Source organism: Aythya ferina (genome assembly GCF_964211825.1).
Source record: "Aythya ferina genome assembly, chromosome: 14".
Classification (NCBI taxonomy): domain Eukaryota; kingdom Metazoa; phylum Chordata; class Aves; order Anseriformes; family Anatidae; genus Aythya; species Aythya ferina.
The window spans coordinates 19,531,641-19,543,737 of NC_140312.1; positions in this window are offsets into that span (position 1 = coordinate 19,531,641).

A 12,097-nucleotide genomic window follows, 5' to 3' on the forward strand; every position below is an offset into this window, starting at 1 on the left:
AGACCAGCTTTTTCAAAGCCTTATCATTTCTCAGCACAGGCACAAACATTCTCTGCAGCAGAAGTGGTTTATCAAAAAAAACAAACAAACAAAACAAAACAAAACAAAACAAAAAAAAAACAAACACAAAAACCCATTCACAAATATGCAAGTACAGCTGCCAAGAAAGAAGAGAGGACATCCCAACCAACCTCAGCTGCAAAATCTTTTGGTCTACAAATGGCATGTCTATCTACATGAGAATTGCTAACAGCGTACTTAAGAAATTTCTTTATAGTCTATCCAGCAGAAGAAATACAGTTTCTTATTTAAACAAAGAATGTTTAAAACGTAAAACCAAAAACAGACATTATGTCAGCAAAACCCCATGTGTGCTTTCCCTCAGTTTATGCAGTTTTAAGTCCTTTAGCCTGAGCCAGGGAGATTGTGTTGGTCAGGCTTGCTTTACTGGGCAGTTTCTTGACCATGTCCTTGAAGTTTTTTTCTCTGAAGACATCCACTCATGTCAGCTGTGCTCTGCCCCTCTTCCTAACTAAAGGGGCTTCCGAGGCTGCTGTTGTCTGGAGGGTTCCCCAACTGAAGGAGGGTGCTTAAAAAGAAAATGCTGCTCCAGCAGTCAAACACAGCTATGAGTTCAGATAAGGACTGCTAATCCCTTTTTTTTGTGAGCTCAGGTTGTGCCTTCTTGCGCTGTTGGCCACCATGGTGAAAGTACCTGAATGTTCTGCCTTGGAGGTTGGTGCCTTCAGGCAGAACTGTTTTTCTTAAATGGGGCTAACCAAAATGCTTTCGTTACCCCTCCCATAATGAGCCTCTCAGTGGAGGCCCCCATTCCCCAGTCCTGATGTCCAGAGGACCATGATCACATGTTGAGCTGTAACTCAGGCACATCCCTGACCCCCTGTGCCGTAGCTTTTCTGAGCACTGGAGCAAGCAGGTGGAGTAGCACTCAGTGTGTGTCTCTGCATTTTATGCTCCTGTGTGCTTATTTTGCCTATGCCTGCTGTTAACACTGGGCTACTTTGTGATGTCTTTTAGTCCTTCTACAGACATATTTCACCATGGCTCATAAAACCAGCACTCCCTCCCCACACATTGCTTTATATACTGCCTTCAAATCTAAAGTGCAAAAGCAAACTAGTAAGTTCAGACTTCTGAAGATTGTGATAGCCCCTTCCTTGGCTGCTTCTGGGCCTCTGTATTTTCTGCTTCAGAGGAGGTGACATATTCTATAAATCCCTGCCTTAGCCTCTCTGCCTTAGTAAATAAATGTTGCTCAGATTTATGTTTGTTCCCATTCTTGAGGAAAAGTGAAGCAATGATATATGTATCAAATGGAACAGAAAATTGCATTTTAGCCAGCAGGCTTCAAATGCAACTGTCTTAAGTTTTGTTTCAACTGCAGCAGTCTCCTGTCCATCCTGTTAAGAAGTAAACCTGATTTCGTACCTACAATTCTTTGCATTACATTGAGGCTAATCTAAGTTGCACTTTGCCTAGTAACTTAGTAAAAGATCACACTCCTGCATTATTAGCAAGATACCTACACATGTATAAAATACAAGGATTTGCTCCCTTTTTACGTAAACTCATCTCTCTTTTTATAAAATGTGAAAGTGTAGTAGCCCTTATAATAGAAATAATAAGAGAATTGCCCTCCTTTGAAGACATTTGTTCTTTATTATTTTATCAATGCTCATCTTAAATCATTAGCTTGCACTTCTGTTGCTTCTTAGAATGGTCTGACAGTACTAATTATTTCTAAAGTGAAATGATTTATTCTAGAGCAAAGGCGTCTGATTTTGCCAGAGTACGTGGCTTTCTGACGTTGCGCCTCTGAGCCCTTTGCTTGTGCTTGTAATGTCTTGTATATAAATGAACAAATATTTACTTTTGGATCTCTGAATTACACTACTGTTTTCTATCCAAAACTGAGCTATCTTAAAGCTAATAGCTGAACCTAGTATTAGCTGGGGAGGACATTACCACATCCTTGGCTAACAAGCATGTTTGAGAAGTGTGATTTCAACCACAGATAGCAATGAACTTAAAAGTTCCCAAACATCCCTTTTATATGTAAAGACGCAATAATGTGAAGAATTTGGGATGCAGAAGACACTGACCCAAGAGATGGGGCAGTAATGTGACCTTCTCACCTAAGTAACAGTCAGATGCTCAACAACATTTTCTTCTGTATTATCTGCTGAAGGACATTACCTATAACCTGGCTCCTTGTCCATTCTCAAAAAGTAACAGTACCTGGATTTGTCCTTGTCAATAGCTCAGAAACAGCCCCACAGCTGACATTTTCATACTTGTCTTCTTGAACCCACTTCTGTCCCTCATCTGTCTGCTTTCCCCAGCTCCCCCAGCACCTCTCCAAAGCAGCCAGGCATGACTTTCCCTCGGAACAGCCGGGAGCTACCTGCCTTGTCAGAGCAGGCGTTCAAAGCAGCCAGATCATCACAAAGCTTTGTGCACAATCATACCAATCACATCAGGGAAACTAGGAATTTCTTTCTGGTGGCTCCAGATGGCCTCCAGTCACCTCATGCACAGCCAGAGAGCAATTCACTTACCAGCACTGAAGCAATTCCAGCTGCCTGTGTTGTAGCAAAGTGTTTTTCTCTCTGTGCTTTCCAGCTTTGGAGTGATTGAAAACCACTAAGCAAGATCTCACAGTGACTAACAACAGTCTGAAAGCTACAACACTTGGTAATATATTGCTGCCTAACTCCTGTGGGAATTTCAGACTTTGTGGCTATGAACAAGCTATGGAGACACAAAACCAGAACACTGTGGTACGGAGACAGCAGCCAGATGATTCAGGAGGACACATGGCTTAGGGAAAAAGCTGTTCTTAAAAAACAAGACTGTCAGGGCTGAGAAATAAAATATTTACAGAGACTATCTAGTCAGATAATGTATTATATAGGCATTAGGATTGCAATACTACAAGCTGAGAAAAATAAATTAAAAAAATAATATGGGGACACACAAGAAATAGCTGCAAATTTCTGCCTGGGACGTGGGCATGCCCTGAGCACATGTTCTGCAAGAGGTGTTGCAAAAGGTGTGACACTGCCACAGATTAAATGGGGATTTCTGGATAGAGATTCCCCAGCTCCTGGGAAAAAATAAAAATAAAAAAACTCAAGCTTCTTTTTGCTTTATTTAGTTTGGCTGAGAACAGCTAAGCATCTTGCTTTCTTTTAATGGGAGTGATTCCATGGGATTTCTCTCCTGAAGTGAGAACTGATGACACTGATCACTTGAACTCTCTTCATTCTGAGTAGGCCAAGAAACGTTAATTTCTTCCAGCCCTTTCATACAGCTGGCATGCCTGGGGTGTAATAATTCTGTCACACAGATAAACTGTGCTACTATCAGAGGAAAAGATCAGAGAAATTAAGGAAAAGCTAATCTAGCTGCTGTCCCAGGGAGGGCTTGTAAAGGAAATTTTGTATGTGTTTTGGCAGCACTTTATCTGTGCTTCAAGTCTCCAGCTGCCAAAGTCTTAACTTCTAGCTGGTTTATAGGTATGTATGTGTTTGGCCAAAAAATGGGTGTGTTCTGGGGCTAAATGCAACCTCCTAATTAAATAAACTTGGCTGGTGAGGCTGCTGTAGTAGTGCCACTGAACAGCGTGTTCCCAGTACTTGCCTTCATGAATTGAGCAGGTCACAGCTGCTTTGTCTAGCCAGTTTTGAACTGCTCAGTTTCATCTTCTCCAGCTGTAAATCATGTTGCTTAATTAATCCTCATTAAGTGTTGCGGGCATCTCTCAAGCTCAGTCATCTCTTTATTTAATTAGTGTAGCATACCATATAATGTTCTCTGTTTGATGGGATGTTTTACACAATAGTTTAATCCAGCAACTGAAAAATTAATTAGGTCTTAGAATATGTCTCTAAACGGGTGGCTAAGTAAACTGCGTGTTTATTACAAATGCCTGGACTCGTCAGTTGTCTCATCATAATCTATTGCTGGTATACACACAGAATCAGAAACACAATGCCTGGTTCTGTGGCTCTCAGATCTCTGTAGGTTCTTCTGAAGTAGAATTCAGGTTAATATTAAACAGAGATAATCTGGCTTTCATCAGCCAAAAGGTTTGGCCAGCATCCAGATGGGTTTACAGATTCGCTCTTGCTCCATAAACATTTCTTGCAAGCTGCTTCCACCTGCACCTCTGTCCCCATGGGGTTATATCCTAACCACCTCCCAACACAGACAGACTGCCAGGAAACCTGTTACAGAGCGAGCCCTCGTGTGAGCACACAGCCTGCGCAGCGCCAGACCCTGGGCTTTGGGATGGCCTCACTGCAAACAGGACATTTCCTTCCCACCTCTTGCTTGGCAGGGCCATGCTGGTGTCTTCTCTCATCAAAGCCCAAAGCTGATTGCTTCTCCCTCTTCCTTGCCGAGTCAGCAAAAAATGAACACTGTGGGGTTTTCGTTTGTGCCTCCTTGTTGTTGTGCCTCTGTCCCTTTGCTGCACTGGCTGTTATTGCTGCAGCCATACAAATGGAAGAGATCCCAGTGGGAACTGCACTGGCCACCAGGGTGGGTGTACAACTCCTGACAGCTGATTAAGATGAGCGCTTTCTCTCCACCTTTACAGACATACCACACACACGGGCAAACACGGGCAAGCACAGCACTTCCTAAAGAAAAACACACAGAGCCTGACTGATTTCCATGAACTTTCTGCTGCTCCTTGAACTGAGCAGGGAGGTTTAGATGCAACAGCGATCTCTCCATGTGCAGGACACTTGAGTTTTGCTGGTTGGGAGCCAGGTGGGAACACGATGATCCTTGGAGACTCAAAAACAGGCACTGAGGAGGGAATTACTCTAAAGCAGCATGCAGCTTTCATTCATATTTCAGGAACTGACTTCATCCAAATGGGGAGAAAATCCAGCTGGCCCCAAGCCCTCACAAGCATAAATGCTGGTTTTCCGGTACATATGGCAGTACCATTCAAAGAGCTATGACAATGATACTGTTTATAGCTCTGAAAATGGCGCTGCCATCTGCACCACGGTGCGGTGGCTGTGATCCCAGGAAGCGGCTCAGCAGCAGGACCAGTCCCAGGCCCCGCTCTTCTACATGCTCAGGTGTCCTGCTAAGGCACAGCGCAACCCCCGGGGCAGAAGTTGGGATAAATGAGAGCCGAGGTGCAATTTGGGTTGAGAAATCCCTGACATCTTAAAGAAAATCACCCTGGATGTTCCTGTGGTGGCTGTCTGGAGGGAAGAACAAGGAGGAGCTATTTGTAAGAGGCCTTACTCTTTCCCAATTCCATGCGAGAATTGACATATTTTCTTCCCTTCGGTTTTGATTAAAGTCAGGACGCAGCAGTGGAGATGTACCACACTCCTTTCATGGATTAGCATGGTTATGGAATGCATGAGCACGGTCCCGTGCCGCCTGCAGGGCACAATGCATGTGCTGCACCTACTGAGCAAATTACCAGACAGGCACTTTCCAATTAAGCCCAGCATGCTGCTCGCAGTGAAGTGGTGATAATTATTTTTACCCTTTCCAGCTGGAAGCCAGCTCGTGGCTGGATATTTCCAGTTGCTCCTTGAGAGCAGTCTTAAAAATTGAAAGATCTGAGCTTTGGAAAATTATACGGGCCCTCATTTGTGCTGCTGAGACATCTTTCCAAAGCTGTTGTGAGCCTGCAACCATAACTGCCACCACAGATTATTGTCATTGCACTACTGCATTGTTAAAGTAGGAAAAAAGACAAAAAGGAGCCATTCTTTCTCCTTGGCAGTGGCATCCTACCTGCAGTCTCGGAGGGGACTGGGGAAAAAGGTTGGGATACAAGTTGAAAATACTTTTTTTTGAAGGGTTTGGATCAAATGTGTTCCCACAACAGGCACAGATGGCTTTCTTCTCAGTGCATTTAAGCCTCAGAAAAGCCCAGAAGTATCACAGATCACATTCCTACAGTCTCACTGAATGCCTCGTCAATAATAAGTGTGACAAAATCAAGCAGGGCACATAAACAAGGATGAGAAGAGAAGCAGAAGACCAACAAGCAGGTTTATCATCCCAGCTCTGTCTCTAGCCCACATTAAATTGGCCCAGAGCAGATATAACCTGCAGGTGTGACAACGGCTTGGCCCAAGGACAGCTGATGTGCCATGGCCAAGAGAAGGCACAAAGAGGAGGCCCTGGTGGGGACGTCTGCCACAAACCTTTTTTGCCTTCGGCTTAACAGGTTGGGGTGGCACCACTAACTCCGATTTCCAGCGCAAGGTTAATGCAGAGGCTAGAATGGCATTTAGGGAGTCCATTTATCTTGCAGAAGCATAAACAACTTCATTTTCTATTCACAGTATATCATAACAAGGGAGGGTCAGGCTGGGTGTTAGGTAAAGGTTCTGCACCCAGGAGGTGGTCGAGCACTGGGACAGTCTGCCCCAAGGCAGTGGTCATTACACCGAGCCTGCTGGAGTTCAAGTGTTTGGACAACACTCTCAGACATATGGTCTGATTTTTGGGTGGTCATGTGTGGAGCCAGGAGTTGGATTCAATGATCCTTGTGGGTCCCTTCCAACTCAGGATTTTCTATGATTCTATGATAAAGAGCTGTAAGGACAACACTATCTCAGAGAAAACATCTGTATAGGATTGAGCATGGATTGTGTAAGTGACAATTTGATTTTAAAGACTTGGCAATACTGTTAACTTACTTGGCAAATATATATAAGCAAGGTGCTGTATTTTATGAAATTATTGTTCAGAAGCACACTACATCCTCCTTTTTTGACTACAAGATTTTCTAAGGCCATGGCTCTCCTTTCATCAGTATTTCAGGAAATGTATGCTGTTGAAACTTCATGAAGAATTGTTTAAGGAACTGGCATGTAAAACTACATTTCTGTTGCTCTGGCTCTGGAGGCAATAAAAACACTGCAGGGCTGGTTCATTCTGCCAGGATGCTCTAGCTCTCTGCCCCCGGAGCACTGTCAGCCCTGAAGGCAGGCTGGGAGAGTTTCAGTAGAAAAAGCCATTTTGCTGAGGCTGAACTGGTTTTAGAAGAGCCATGTCCCATATCAAACTTTTCTGTTCCTCTCCCTGAGAATGCCATATTATCAGGATTCCTCATTCCAACTTTTTCAAAACAAAAGTTATGAATCTTGTTTTAAAGTGATTTTCCATTTCCAAATAAATTATAACAGAATACATTTCAAATCAAAACAGAAGATTTCAAAATGACAGAAAAAAAACCAACAAAACAGAATGTTTTGTATGTGCCTGATCCCTATGAGGATCAGACAGACAGCACATCACTTAATTCTGCAAAGGAACCATGACATAATCCTTAGCCATGATGCTATCTGTTCTTCAGTGCCTGTGGATTTTCTGCTTGACAAACCTCTGATTATTTTTCACCAGTAATACCGAAGCAAAGTCACCCGCCTCCTCAACAAAAGAAATGAACCAATACACATTAAAAGGGAAGGCGGCCCCAAACCAAAGCACCATTAACAATCTCCATTCTCACAGCCTGACAGGGTTCCTCAGTTCACCACAACTCCATGTTCTGGAACATCTAAATTCACTTCTGAATGAATCATTTGGTTCAGAGACTGCTTTGGCAGCCCGCATGTTTTTCTTTGCAGACCCTAATCAAAGTAGAGGGGACTTCAGGGGCTGTGATGAGTAAGGGCTGGCTTTAGCAGTGTCAGAGTGTGCAATACAGCTCTGTGCATCCCACAGCAGGGGCAGCAGGAGTCCACACTGTGAAGGAGCCTGCCAAGCTGTGGTGTCAGGTCCTTGGCTGCTGCTAGTCGGGTAGAGCAGTGCACGAGGCAGTGGGCTGTGCTGGTTTACACACATCTGCTGGGTTGTGCCAGCAGTGTTTTGCTGGTTTTGTCCTGGCTCCTTCTTCCTTTCCAAAACTGAGCATCTTTCTCTATTGTCCTGTCTTCTAGGGAGGTATTTTCGACTTTGACCAGTCAAAGCCCACCAGGCCAGGTCGGTAATGTTTTGTAACTACTTAGAGTAGATACCATTGATTTCTATAGAACAGAAAATCAGGATTTTCCTCTGTGACAAATAGAACAAGGGAGAGTCAAAATTAACTGGGCTTCTAATTATCTCATTACTGACGAGAAGGCAGGAAATCCGGATATACCACTTGCTGGATTTCCCAAAGCAATGCCAAGTAATTCCTCAAAGCAAGTTGTTACCTTGTGCCCTCTGTGGCTCTGAGGAGGAAGGAAGCTGATGATTGAAATTTGCTTTGCAAACTGCCAGGCTGGAAATGAGGTAAAACACACCATGTTTTGAGGCAGAGGAAGCCTAGCATAAGGGAACATTTTCATGATGTGGCTAGAAGGAGCAAGTTCTGCAGTGGCAAGATCTGCACCCAGTTCTGTTCTTGCACAGAGCACAGCAAAGCTGTTCCTTTTTGGTACCAATATGAGAAAGCAGACAACATGGTGACAGCTGTGCTGTCTTAGCACTGGCAGCAGGATAGCGTGAATTAATAATGCAGCTTCCTGGTGTCACAAAGGAGCTCCAAAGGCCCTTACCCAACCTGGGAATTCCCTGTATATCAGGGAATCACGAGCAGCAGGGTTAGTTTTTATGGCTTTCCTGGATCCTCTGGCTCTCCTTTGGCAGTGTTTCACTGGGACCATGTGTCCATCACCAATATCTGTGTCTTGGCCATCCTTGCCTACTCTGCTGTCCTCAAAGAAGTTGATGCTGTAGGCATTCAACACAACTCAGAGGATGCCTCAGACTGCTGAATATTTTTAATGAGGTCCTCTGGACCCCAGTATGCTCCTCCTTAGCAGCTTCAGTCCAGTGGCCACAAACAACTTGTGCTTGAGTACGGCCAGATTTAAGACTCAGTTCAGGAAAAGAAGATGATCAATACTTTACCCAGTTCTTATCTGCCTTTTCTAACTCTGAGGTTTCCCTTTATCCCCAGGAATGTCCTGCTCCTGTGGATAAAGAAGAACTGCAGGGAGATGGAGGATCTCTGGTTACGCAGGCCATTTTTCAAGCAATGTGATAAAAGCATAGACATTAAATAAGACATTAATTAAACATAAGGATCCCTCTAGAAAAAAAAATATCTTTGAAGGCTATTTTTTCTGTTACTGCTTTTGCAACCTTAGACTGACACCTTTTCATACAGATACACTGGCAACAGGGACCTATGGCAGTAGTGGGGAGACATTATTTTCAAGTGTTAGTAGGTCACGGGGTTTGGCAGCCCCTCAGTTAGCTTGGATTGTTTCATACAGAGTTAATTATTTCATGGTAAAACAGAGGGAGAAGCAGGAAAAACTGGAGATTGTAGATTACCTTTAGCATTTGCTTACTCTCTTCAGTGAGCTTTCTGGAAGAACTGCGACCAAGACGGAGCATAATTAAGTGATGGACATACTGAGTGGCATAGGGATGAGGGTATGTGGCCACACAATAGGAAATGACAGTGGGGATATTGCCAGAGGGAGGAAAGCAGACACAAAAATTTACATGAGTACATTTCACAAACCACATTTCACAATCCCCTGTGGTGGGAAGCCAGCTGAAACCATGTGTATGGTCTGAGGGAAGGGGACACCTAGCAGCTGACAGAAGGTAAAACTGACTTAAGAAAGGCACTGGAATTATCTGAGTCTCTCATAATTCTGTGAGAACCTCTCATGGCTGCATCGAAGCTCTAGGAGCTACTAGAAGTCCTGTATGATTTATGCATAGGTCCAGCCAACGGTCACAGAGAGCTGTTTGGTTCCAAACAGCATATGTGATACGAGTATGTTCCTGTGGTCAGGAACCCACCCTCAATGTCCTGCTGGGGAAAAACACCCCCATCCAGCTGGGGGTTCTGCTTCTACCCCACAAATCCTAAGCTCTACATCAAGTGAGTCCTTAAAATGTGTTAAACTAAGTATTGAGCACACAGAGCTGCAGTTATAAAAGAAGGGACTTACAGAGCATGTTCATGGCTAGGCAGGACCTGGTCTGCTGTAGAACAGCAGGAGGAGCTTGGAGACAGAGGAACAGCCACTTTTAGTGTGGAAAGGAGGAGAGACAGGCAGTGAGGTAGTAAGGGGAAAAGAGAGAAACACAAAGATAGTTAATAGGAGAACACTCACCAGCTAGCCTGATGTTTAACACCAAGAAATTATGTTTCAGCAGTGTCAAAACTAGGTTGGCAAACCTGTCCCTGAAACGGAGACCTGTTTCTGTGGTAGTGGTGGTAGCTGTGCTAGAACTGCATCAGGCATTAGGTGGGTTCTTCATAAATCTTTTGGGGAATCCTTCAGCACTTCCTCCCCTTCAAGAGTATCTTTTTGCTGTCTCATTGATATGCTTTTAGGCAGGAGTGTTCTGCTGAGCTAATTTTCCGAAAGCTCCCCAATATTGCTCTGGGGAGGGGGTCTGCTGGCTACACACCGTCTTCTTCCTGCTCACTTCATAAACAGCACCACCCATTTGCTCTGATAGCCTTTTACAGAAGCCACTTCCATCTCCTAATCAAAAGTCTAGAAGGTAGTATTTGGGTCCCTTAATTTCTATCCACGATAATGAATGTTTGCTGCTAAGAATTGAGATCTATGGAGGAAATGTGAGCTTGCCACAGATTCCTGGCTGGCGATCCTTGAGCCTGTTGACAGCTTTAGTATGTTGGAAATGTCAGTCTCTGTTTTAAATACAGATGGGGGAGTAGTTGTTGAGCTGCTTCATTTTATCAGACTGCAGTGCAGGAATACCACGGCTACTATTTAATTTTTAGTGAAGTTGTAACTACACTTGGCCATTAGCCAACAGCCAGTACTAACTTTAAAAATATACTGCTCTTGCCTGTGAATGAGGTACTCCTGGTCTCCCACCAACCCTCTGAAGTAACAGAGAATTACCAGGGCCTCTTGGTGCACAAAGCAGCTGTAATTCCCATTCCCAGACTTGCATTTTTCTCAGGACTAGCTGACAAAAGCCTGATAAAGTACAAATGAAGAACGGTTTCCTATATAAACAGCAGCAGCTCTGATGTGGAGAAGTTAAGAGCTCCTTAGGCTTTTACATAAGAGGGGATTTCCTTGGATTTGCCTTTTTTTTTTTTTTTTTTTTTTTCCCTATTGGCAAAGTGCCTAGAGATTTACAGGCAAACCTTGGTCACTGATGCAGATTTTGATGCATATGTTCATCAAGGGAGCTTGCCTTTCTGCACTGATTTCTCAGGGTAAGAGGGGATATACCAGCCTAGGTGCCCAGCTGGGGTGCTGGGAGACCTGCCCCAGGAACCTGCAGGCTTGTGGCTACCTCAGGCCTCTGTAGAAGAGATATGTTTCTGACACCCAAACACTTGAATTTTGCTTGACCTGCCTGTTTTTCATTTCCACTGAGTTGGCTCAAGAGTGTAAGTAGCATCGGTGGCAGCGGAAATAAAATTAATAGCTGAAAATTATTCTGCTTGGACACTACAGCTTTGTTAAGACTAACTTTACCAGAAGGAATATCTCTCGGTCTGTGTATCATATGGTATCACAAAAAAAGGCAACAGTAGAGAACTTGCATTGGTGAAGAAATCAAATTTCAAGCATCTAAAAAGTCATTTGAATTAGACACCATTCTGTCACAAGAGTATAATTTTGTTTGTCCCTTAATATGTCTGACTTTTCTGAATGGTGTCCCAGAGACCAAGTGTCCAACCAGCCCACCATTGCTTCCTGATGTATGCTTTTTTTTGTTTCTTTGTTTTTTACTTAAGAGCATGTATGGATTTTGCAGACTGCTTAGGATCAGATTGCCTCTGAAGCACCCAGGTCTGTATTGGAAGCCAGTGGGAGATGCATTGCTGTGACGCAAATCCTCTGCTTTTAGCCTGGGACTCTGAAATACTTGCTGGTGACTCTCTGAAATACTTGCTGGTAAGCTCTGTGCCTGCTGACTTCAAACAGGACACTCACACTGGGCAGGACAGCTCCAGAAGAGCACAGCAGCATGTATAGCACAGCCGGTAATGAACCTGATACTTAGAAGCCCAAGGTAAGCTCTCACAAATTTACAGCTAAATCTTCAGTGCATGAGAACCCGTGCATGGGGGAAAGAG